We start from the raw sequence: 9410 nt of genomic DNA on the forward strand, positions 1-9410 counted from the left end.
ATTTGGACGACTCATGGCGCTGAAGTGGGTGATAGGTGCACGTGTAGCATCAGCCTTCCCACGCGGTACCCCCACCCCATATTTCCCACCCAGCCGCCCTAAGAAGGATGTCCGGTAATGTAATAATCAGGTATTTTATAGATGAGTATTGGTTAAGTCCTAATTCTGAATCTGTCACTAAACTGCATTGCTTGTATAACCACCCATGGGTGCCGTAGTGGGTGATGGGTGCAGGTGCAGCATCAGCCCGCCCCACGCGGTATTCGCCCCTAGACGGGCTGTAAACCGTATACTACCTCCGCACCCACTTCCCACCTGTATCAACCCATGAAACAGGCTGATGGTGATTGGGTGAGTAAGTGACTATTTGTAATTATATATAGGATGTGTGATGTCAAGCCGGTCAGAGTATAATTGATTGGGTTATATTTTATTGATTTTGTCAATCTCCTTAAGGAAGATTAACATGGCATCATTTATTTGATTGGGGTTGGGATTTGTTTGATAAGTTCGGGGTAGGTATATGACGAGCCAATTTTCTTTAACGTGGTGGTTAATATTTTCCTTTGTTCGTCATATTTCGGGCAGATGTTGAAAACATGCCGGAGGTCATCATCATCAACGCAGTTGGGGCATTTTGCTCCATTTCCACAATTAGCCAGGACATATTTCCCCATACTACTTGCAAGTAATGTTTTTAATATATTGATTCGGTTAATGATCCGTTGATAATGTTTGATATTGGTTTTTGGTGCTTTGGTTTTGCGACTCACTGTTTTTTGGATCGAGTACAGCGTACGTCCTTTGGGGCATGTATCCCATTGGGTTTGCCATATAGAGGCGATTTTTTGGGTTATCATTGCTGTATAATTCTGGGACGCTGTAATTGATGTGGGCTGGTTCTTCGCTTAGTGCGTTCTTTGCTGCTTGGTCTGCCTTGTCGTTACTTGGAATGTTTATATGCGACGGAACCCACCTGAATTCTACAATTTGGTCTTGTTTTTCCATGTTGTTAAGTAGCAAGTTTGCTTCTTTTAGGAGGTTTTCACGCCCCTTTTGAGTTGCCTGTTTCCGATGATTTTAGCACACTCAGGGAGTCGCTTGTTAATAATGTTTTCTGGAATTTCTGTTGATATGCTGTCTTTACTGTTTCAAATATGGCCCAGAATTTGGCTGTGTATATTGAACAGTTATCCGGGAGTCTGCTTCCTATTTCCTTATTCTACTCCAGGATAGTGACTGCTGCAGCAGTTCTGTCTGGGTTGTTTGATTTAGACCCATCTGTGTATATATTGATGAATCCCGTATAAGAATTGTCTAATATAGTAAGGATCTTTGATCTTATTTCTAAAGGATGTTCTTCTTTGTATCCGAAAGTTGTTGCTAAGGTGTTGATAATAGGTTTTTTCCTTGTCCATGGAGTAGGTGCACGAAGGCAGTAGAGTTTTAGTTCTTTACATAATGTCTGGATCATTTTCCCAGATGGCTGGAGGGGGACGAGTCTCCGGCTAAATGGGATGTTGCATTTGTTAATATGTTCCTTTGGGGGATGGCTGGGATTTTTGTATAGAAATTCTGGCTTGATATCTTAATGTTAATTCTTCTCTTCTTAATGTTAAAGATGTTTCGCCTGTTAGGATCTGTAGTTCTTCTTTAGAGGTATTTTGGAGTGTGCCTGTACATATACGCAGACCTTTTGCTTGAATTATGTCAAGGCGTTTAAGAATTGATGGTTTGGCAGATGCGTAGATCTGACATCCATAATCCAGTTTGGATCTAATTAAGGCCCTATAGAGTGTTACCAATGTATCTTGGTCTGCACCCCATTGTAAACCTTTGATGTTTTTCAGGAGATTAAGGTCTCCGCTACATTTTCGTATTAATTCGGTAATGTGATGATTCCATGTTAGATGTTGGTCGTAGTACATGCCTAAAAATTTTGTGACTCTTTCAAATTTGATTGGTTCGTCTTGGATATATAGGGTTGGTGGTTCTATATTATACCCTTTGAGGGGGAGGGGGAGAATAGTATTCCCGTTGTTTTTCCTTTTGATAATTTGAACCCCCATTTATCGGCCCATTTGCCGATGTTGGTTAAATTGGCTTTTAGTTCAGTTAATAGTTGTTGGCTGCGTGGGTTGCCCGCTTTCCATAAGCCGCTGTCGTGAGCAAATTAAGATATGTCAGTTTTACTGAGGTCAACATAGCGTTCTAGATCGTCTATCATGATGTTAAATAGGGTCGGACTTAGGACACTTCCTTGTGGGGTGCCGTTCTCTAGCGCATATTCTTCTGAATATTGTGTCCCTATTCTGGTTCTGATGTTTCTGTCTTTTAAAAAGGTTTTATGGTCAGACTGGAGACTACTTCGCTTTATATTGTTCAAGCAAGGACGCGATAGAAACATCCCTACGATGTTTTCTTGGGTTGGAACGCTATGATAGTTGACTTTAGGGTGAGAGATAGAGAGAAGTCAAAGAGCATGTATAATGATTAAAAGATGGAAATAAACGACAATCTTTTTCAAAACACAACGTTTATTTAAAAAAATAATTTCAAACAACTAACAACCAACAATTAACCATAAAACATTTTTACAAACAAACAAACAGTTTTTCAACCAAATAAATTATTTTGGCAAGGTTGACAATGTGGTGAAGTGAAGTGAGATTTCCACTGATGGAAGTCATTGGGCCATTGATGTACACTACGTTTCCTAGCTAAAGATAAGAGATAGCCATAATGGTCACAAAACCATCTATCTACATTGTCATCATTTCTAGAAGAGTGACGATCAAAATAAGTCACTAAATGTTCTAAAGAATTTCCAAGACTGCGTTGATGAAGAAAATACATAATATTGTCCACATACCATGGAATCTGTGCCTTGTAATTTCACATTATTGAATCGTGTTGTCTGGGCATTTCTTCTCATAAAGTCAGTGATGTATTCCAAAGGTGGCAATCCATACGAATCAAAATTCTCTAAATAACCCTCTTTAGGAAAGTAGACGACTACCCAGTGAGTTCGTGGGAGATGACAGTCGTTAGTGTTTATGACATAAGCTTGATGGTCTTGAGGTTTGCGATAAGGCAGTTCATCTTTAGCACACACCGCTGGATTTCTAGAACTGTGGTTCAAATGGTAATAAAGTTCCCAGGTATCCATTTTTTGTTTTGTTTTGTTTTTTCTTGTTTTTTCACAGGTATGATAAGTTATCAATTTAATCCTTAACTTTTGCGTGCAAATCTCTGACAAGTAAATGTCTATTAGCTCCGTCTTGGTAATCAGTGCCACGTGATATTAAATGCGACGGACCTCTAGAGCACTCAGTGGAGGAAAGGAATGAGCACGCAAGTCTTTATACCACAGCTGAAACAAGGCTTCTTCCGAGATGAGTCCCCAAACGTTCTCCAGATACTCGTCCAATTCTTCTTCTTGACTCAGCATTATACATTTATCGTGTTGAATTTGACTGGGATGATCGTTTTGACATCCAAAGCAATCTTTCTTGATCAATTCCGTAATTTTTCTGCCATACTGTTCTTGTCCTGGCCATCTAGACTACATCACTATGACCTCTTCGTCTTTGTCTTTGGGTTCTCTTTCCACGGTATCCTCCCATTCCATTTCCAAAGATTCTCTATTCAAAGAAGGATAACAGGCTTCAATAGTTCCAAATAGTCTAGAATGACTTCTCTCAAAGTGTTGATTTATATTGTCGAATTCAGCATACAAGATCCACACGAATCTGGCCTGATTTTATAGGGTGGAAATGTCCGTCGTCGCTGCCTTGGTCTTTAGTGAAATCAAAGGCCCACAAAGTGTTACCTTCTGCATATACCTCGTACGTAATCCCGTGTTAGTTCCTAACTGTCCCGTGGCTTCGTACAGGGACAAGTACGATCTCAAGCAATTCTTCTTCTCGCCACTAAAGTCAGGTTCGAAAAGCCTGGTACACAAGGTTTTGCCATCTCGACTGACTTTGATGTTGGACACGTTGTAGTACTAAAACTGAAAATGATTTTCTTCGAAGGTTCCAGTGAAGGCTATATTTTTGACGATACCATTTATCAAAAGGTTCGTGTAACTGTCCAGTTCAGCCGGAATGGTAAAAGTTTTCACTTCCACGCGTCATATCCGATACTTGGCGGTCGTTCTGCTCAAAGTGTGTCTGATGTCGTTATCCACTTTAGGTAAGAATTCCACGCGTCGTACGTAGAGTCTGGCTTCTTGAATGACTGTTTTGTAATAGGCAGACTCAGCTATCAAATGGAAAGCGGCACTGCTACGATTCAGGCTCGGGCGGACATCCATTCCGTTCAGCAGATACTTCTCTTGCAACCACATATCTAAATGCAACCAATCCATTTATTCTAAATTTTTGTTGGGTCCTTTGATTTATTTCGTCGACCGTTGAATCCCACATTGTGGTTTGGTTCTTTATTTGTAATCAAATCGGTATCGTTGAATTTGCCTGCTGTGTCAGGTTTCCATAGTACACAAGCATCCAGATGGGTGTTCCTTACTTCTTTTCCGTACGTCAAGAGATTTTCTAGGTAGGATCGGTAAGGGTAAGCGTCCATGCAAATTGCTGACCAGTTTGTTAATCAAGTACAAATCCACTCCACTGAACAAGGAATGCATGAAATTGTTGACGGGGGGCTACTTTATCACGTCCTTTATATCGGTTTTGTCCGTCGATGTGTCTATCACTTTTACTTTCAACTCGCTTGTTGGTACTAATGTCTCTCTTCAGAGCCAGATTAGGGATTCCACCCAAAATAGAAGAAAAAAAACCTCAGGAAATAAGTAATGGCCAGGGTTTTGGCATCCTTAAAATCCATTCCCAAACGATGAGATATTTTATGGTAGTCGATCAGTACATTTGTTTTATAAAAAAAAAAGATCTTTTTTTTTTTCTTTTTCTCCCAGGCTTTGCTAAACGAGTGCATATAAACACCGAAACACCGGAACGCAATAAAAACACCCAAACGCAGTGCATTTGTATCATAGACACCTTAGGGTATACTGGTTGTTTATGTATAAGTCATATCTGTGAAGTTTAATATTAGTTATATATTAAATTAATACGTACTTTCTTTACTGCAATTGATGCAGCATCAAATTAATAAGAAGCTGTAAATTTTGGCAACAGTTTTGAAAGTAAATAAATTTAATATTAAGAGCGTGTATTGCGATTTATACACGAGTTTAATGCTTAAGCTATTAATAATAAACGTATTAATAATGATTTATTAAGTTGATTGTTTAATTGTGGCTATTAACAACTGCATTTTTCTTATTATCTTAAGTTTGGGGATGCGTGAGATTCGCGTAAGCCAGCAAGTGAAACAGCTGTAAAGTTTAAGTGCAACTATCATGAATTAGTGCGAACAATTATTTTAATGGTCTAAATGCAAAGAAACGTGAGTAGTGAAGGGGGACACTTTACGGACAATGGGAATTAGCATTAAAAACACCCTTGGGACACTTTACGGACAATGGAAATTTAACATGGAGAAAAATCGTGGGACACTTTACGGACAAGGGGAATTAACATGGAGAAAATCGTGGGACACTTTACGGACAAGGGAATTGAACATGGGAATAAATTGTGGGATACTATACGGACAAGGGGAATTTAACATGGGATTTTTTTTTTTTAAAAAAAGTTTTTTTAAAATTTAAATTTAAATTTAAATTTAAAAAAGGGGTAGGCAATTCAAAAGACTATCTCTTTTCGAGAAATATGGCTGGCCCTGAAAAGGGCCTTTGGGTTTTATGTTAATGTATTCATTAACATAAATGGCACCGCATTGGTCTTCTTCTTGTCCTTAGGCTGCGTCTTACTGTTGGTCCGTACATCAGCACTCTTTTCAGGCATCCTTGTCTTTCGACGTAGATCCTACGTATCCACAGGCTGGTGTTGGTCCTGTGGACAACGGTCCACTTCGATCGGACATACATGAGCAAGTCTGTCCGAAACATCATGGAAGACACAAGGGTGGATGACTCAACTGTAGTCCACATCTTGAAGCGACGAGAACAGGTGAATCAATGCATTGAACGGCGCTTATTTATAGGCGGAGGAAGGATTGAAACGGATTGAGTTCATTTACCAATCCTAACACGCGTTACAGAATTCAGTCAGCTCGCATCCAATCCGAAGAGAGCAGTCTGTGACGTCACGTAGTCAATATAGATTCGCTAGCGCTTGTGTGCAGTCAATCTATGCGACAGTGATTCAACATGACGGAAACTCAGAAAACGATCCAGTGGGGTGCACCAGCAGGGGAGACTGCCCAAGGGAACCCGGACTTACTTTCAGAAGAGGTGAATTGGGATTTTGTGGATTTTCTCTCCTCGCAAGAATTTGTTCCGGAACCTTCGTTACCTTCTTCATTACCGCAAGTGGAGAATTTTAGACAGAGACAGAAAGAAGAATTGGAGAAATTTATACAACGACAAAAGGAAGCGGAACAGGCTTTTCTCCTACAGCAACAGCAACAAGAAGAAGAGGTAAGAAAAAAACAACAGCAAGAAGAAGTAGCAGCAAAGAAACAAGAGGGTGAAAATCAAACGGTCACGGTACTGTTGGACATTTTAGCGGAGTTAAGAAGTCTGAAACAAATGTATCAGACTTCTTTATCACGACCGAAGAGAATACGACCTTCCCGAGCCAAACATGTCAACCCTGTGACTAAGCCTACCGTACCACCCTTAGTGATTTCAACCCAATCATCATCAACATTACGCAGTCCAGAAGTAGGCCTTGGCCGTGGCAAAGGCTTAAGGCAGTTAAAATTGATTGCTTAAACTCACCCCTACACCATGAAGAAAAAAGGCCCTTTTCAGGGCCACCCACATTTCTCGAAAAGAAATACAATTTCAATTTGCCAATAACTCAAAAAAACTCACCCATGTTACCCTTATAGTACGTGTCTGTGTATGAGTGCGTGAGTGTAGCTTCTTATTTTAAAATCACAACTCAAAGACACTTACCTTATATCATTCATTTATTCTTTTCTCCATTTTTTTACAATCCAATTCACAATTTATAACACAACACTTTAATAATAAGTTCATTGATTTCTTCTTTTCTCCTTGTTTAGTCTCTCTGTTTTTTGAATTTCTTCACCGTCACACTCTTTTCCTCTTCTTCCTCCTCGCTTTCTTCCCTTCTTCTTTTTTTCTCCTGTTTCTTTTTCTTCACCTGTCTTCTTTCTTCCTCAGAAGAATCCCTCTCTTCCTCTGAAGAATCCCTCTCTTCTTCTGAAGAATTCCTCTTTTCTTCTGACTCCTCTTGTTTCTTTTTGGGGCAATCTGGAGACCAATGTCCTTTTTCTTGACAATAATAACAGGTATCTTCACTTTTGTCTCTTTTAGTCCCTGTTTTTTTTCTTTTTTGACGGTCTGGACACTCTGAAGACCAATGCCCTTTCTTCTGACAGATATAGCAAGTATCTTGACTTTTATCTCTAAAGGAAGGAGAGTAGTCCGTAGGCTGGTCTGAAGAGAATTTTCTAATGACCCCTCGCAAAGCTCTGACGAAACGTTCCATCTGGTCAGTCTCTTCCATCGTTGTGCTCGGCTTGAGAGTGAAATGAATAGTGAAAGGACAAGACACACACCCTTTTATATACGCTGGTCTGCCAGGACTATAAAGTAGTTTATGGTGTTTGAACTTGAGTCATTTGACTTTTTGCTTTCAAGATGAAACGATCCCATTCATTCGAGAAGAAAGAAGAAGAAGAAAGTAAGAGGCAGAAACGTGATCTATCGCCTCGTACCAGGGCTGAAATCTTGGCACAAATTCATGCCAGTGATTTTGAAGAGGACATGAGTGAACCAGAATCCAAACCCTCTAAACCAAGTTCACCACCCTTTGTCAACCCTGAAAAGTACTATCACATTCGAGAGACGGAAAAGCGCTCCTCTAGAAAATTTAGAACCACGGCTTACAAATACACGGTGAAGTTTAAAGATTTCAAGGCTGAAGTGCCGTTAGAGAAAGCAGAAGTGTTCATCACCGAGGTGTGGGATTCTTTGCTCACTGCACTCAAGCGACAATGTCAACCCAAAGAAGACGATCGTTTGAGACTTTCCATACAACACGACGGTTTGAAATCCCCTGTTTGGATCGAGTTTAGCACCCCTGCAGAATTGACTGCTTCCAAAGTCATGGACAAGATTCAACACGTACAACAATCTAATGATCAGTTTGACATCACCGATGGTAAAGCCACACTGGACATGACCCACGTCTCTCCTCCTCAAGGGACTGGACGCAAAAAGATGTTATTGGTGGACGACCTTCGCAACACCAAAAAGAGTCTCGTCCGAATTAACAACTCTCATGACCAGATGTGTTTAGCCCGTGCCATCGTGGTGGGACGAACCTATGCCGACAAGAACGACACGGTAGAATGGAAAAGAACCTGGGACACTATTCAACGTTCCCATCGAGCCAAGCAAGGAAACGAAGCAGAACTCCTGTTGCAACAAGCTGGCCTGTCCAAAGACACACCCTGTGGCATTCCTGAGATGCAAAAATTGCAAGATGCCCTAGCTCCACGCTACACCTTGAAAGTGCACCCTCAAGAAGTGCGCGGGCCTCTGTTGTTTCGAGGTCAAGATTTTAAGGACGGAAAATACATTCATCTTTATCATCACGATGAACATTTCGATACCATTACCAGTATCACCGGATTCCTGAAATACGGTTATTACTGTGAGAAATGTGACCATGGTTATAACAATCGAGAGCAACACAAGCATTGTGGATCGAAATGCACAGGATGTTTGGCCTCTTCACCCTGTCTGAGCGAAGAACCAGTGCCTTGTTCCACTTGTCTGCGCACGTTTGTCAGCCCTACCTGTTACCAACAACATCTGAAAACGCAAGGTTCACAGAAGAAATGCGCTTGTCAACTGCTGAGATTGTGCTCTACGTGTGAACAAGTCATACGTACCAATAATACCAAGGCACACGTATGTCGAGGAAAGAAAAAATGTCACATTTGTCACCACATCGTGGACTTGGAACACCAATGTTACGTGCAAAAATACCAACCCCCACCAGAGAAAGAGGACGGTCACAAGAAGAAAGGCAATTTCATCTTTTTCGATTTCGAATGCATGCAAGAAACTGGCATTCACATTCCTAATTTCTGCGTGGCTCATCGAGCGTGCGAGAAGTGCATTCAAGAACCTATCTTCAGTCATTGCCCTCACTGCAGCAAGATACCCGGAGGGCGTGAAAAAATCTTTCGGGGACCGAACACGTTAGCCGATTTTGCCCAATGGGCCTTAGACCCCGTCGACAAGACGTGGAGCCAAGAGGACATCGAACGTTACGGAGATTGTCATCGTCATGCCACGGTGATGGCTCACAATTTCTCCGGAT

This window comes from Sinohyriopsis cumingii, chromosome 9, assembly GCF_028554795.1.
Source record: "Sinohyriopsis cumingii isolate HCF-2022 chromosome 9, ASM2855479v2, whole genome shotgun sequence".
NCBI classification, from domain to species: Eukaryota; Metazoa; Mollusca; class Bivalvia; order Unionida; family Unionidae; genus Sinohyriopsis; species Sinohyriopsis cumingii.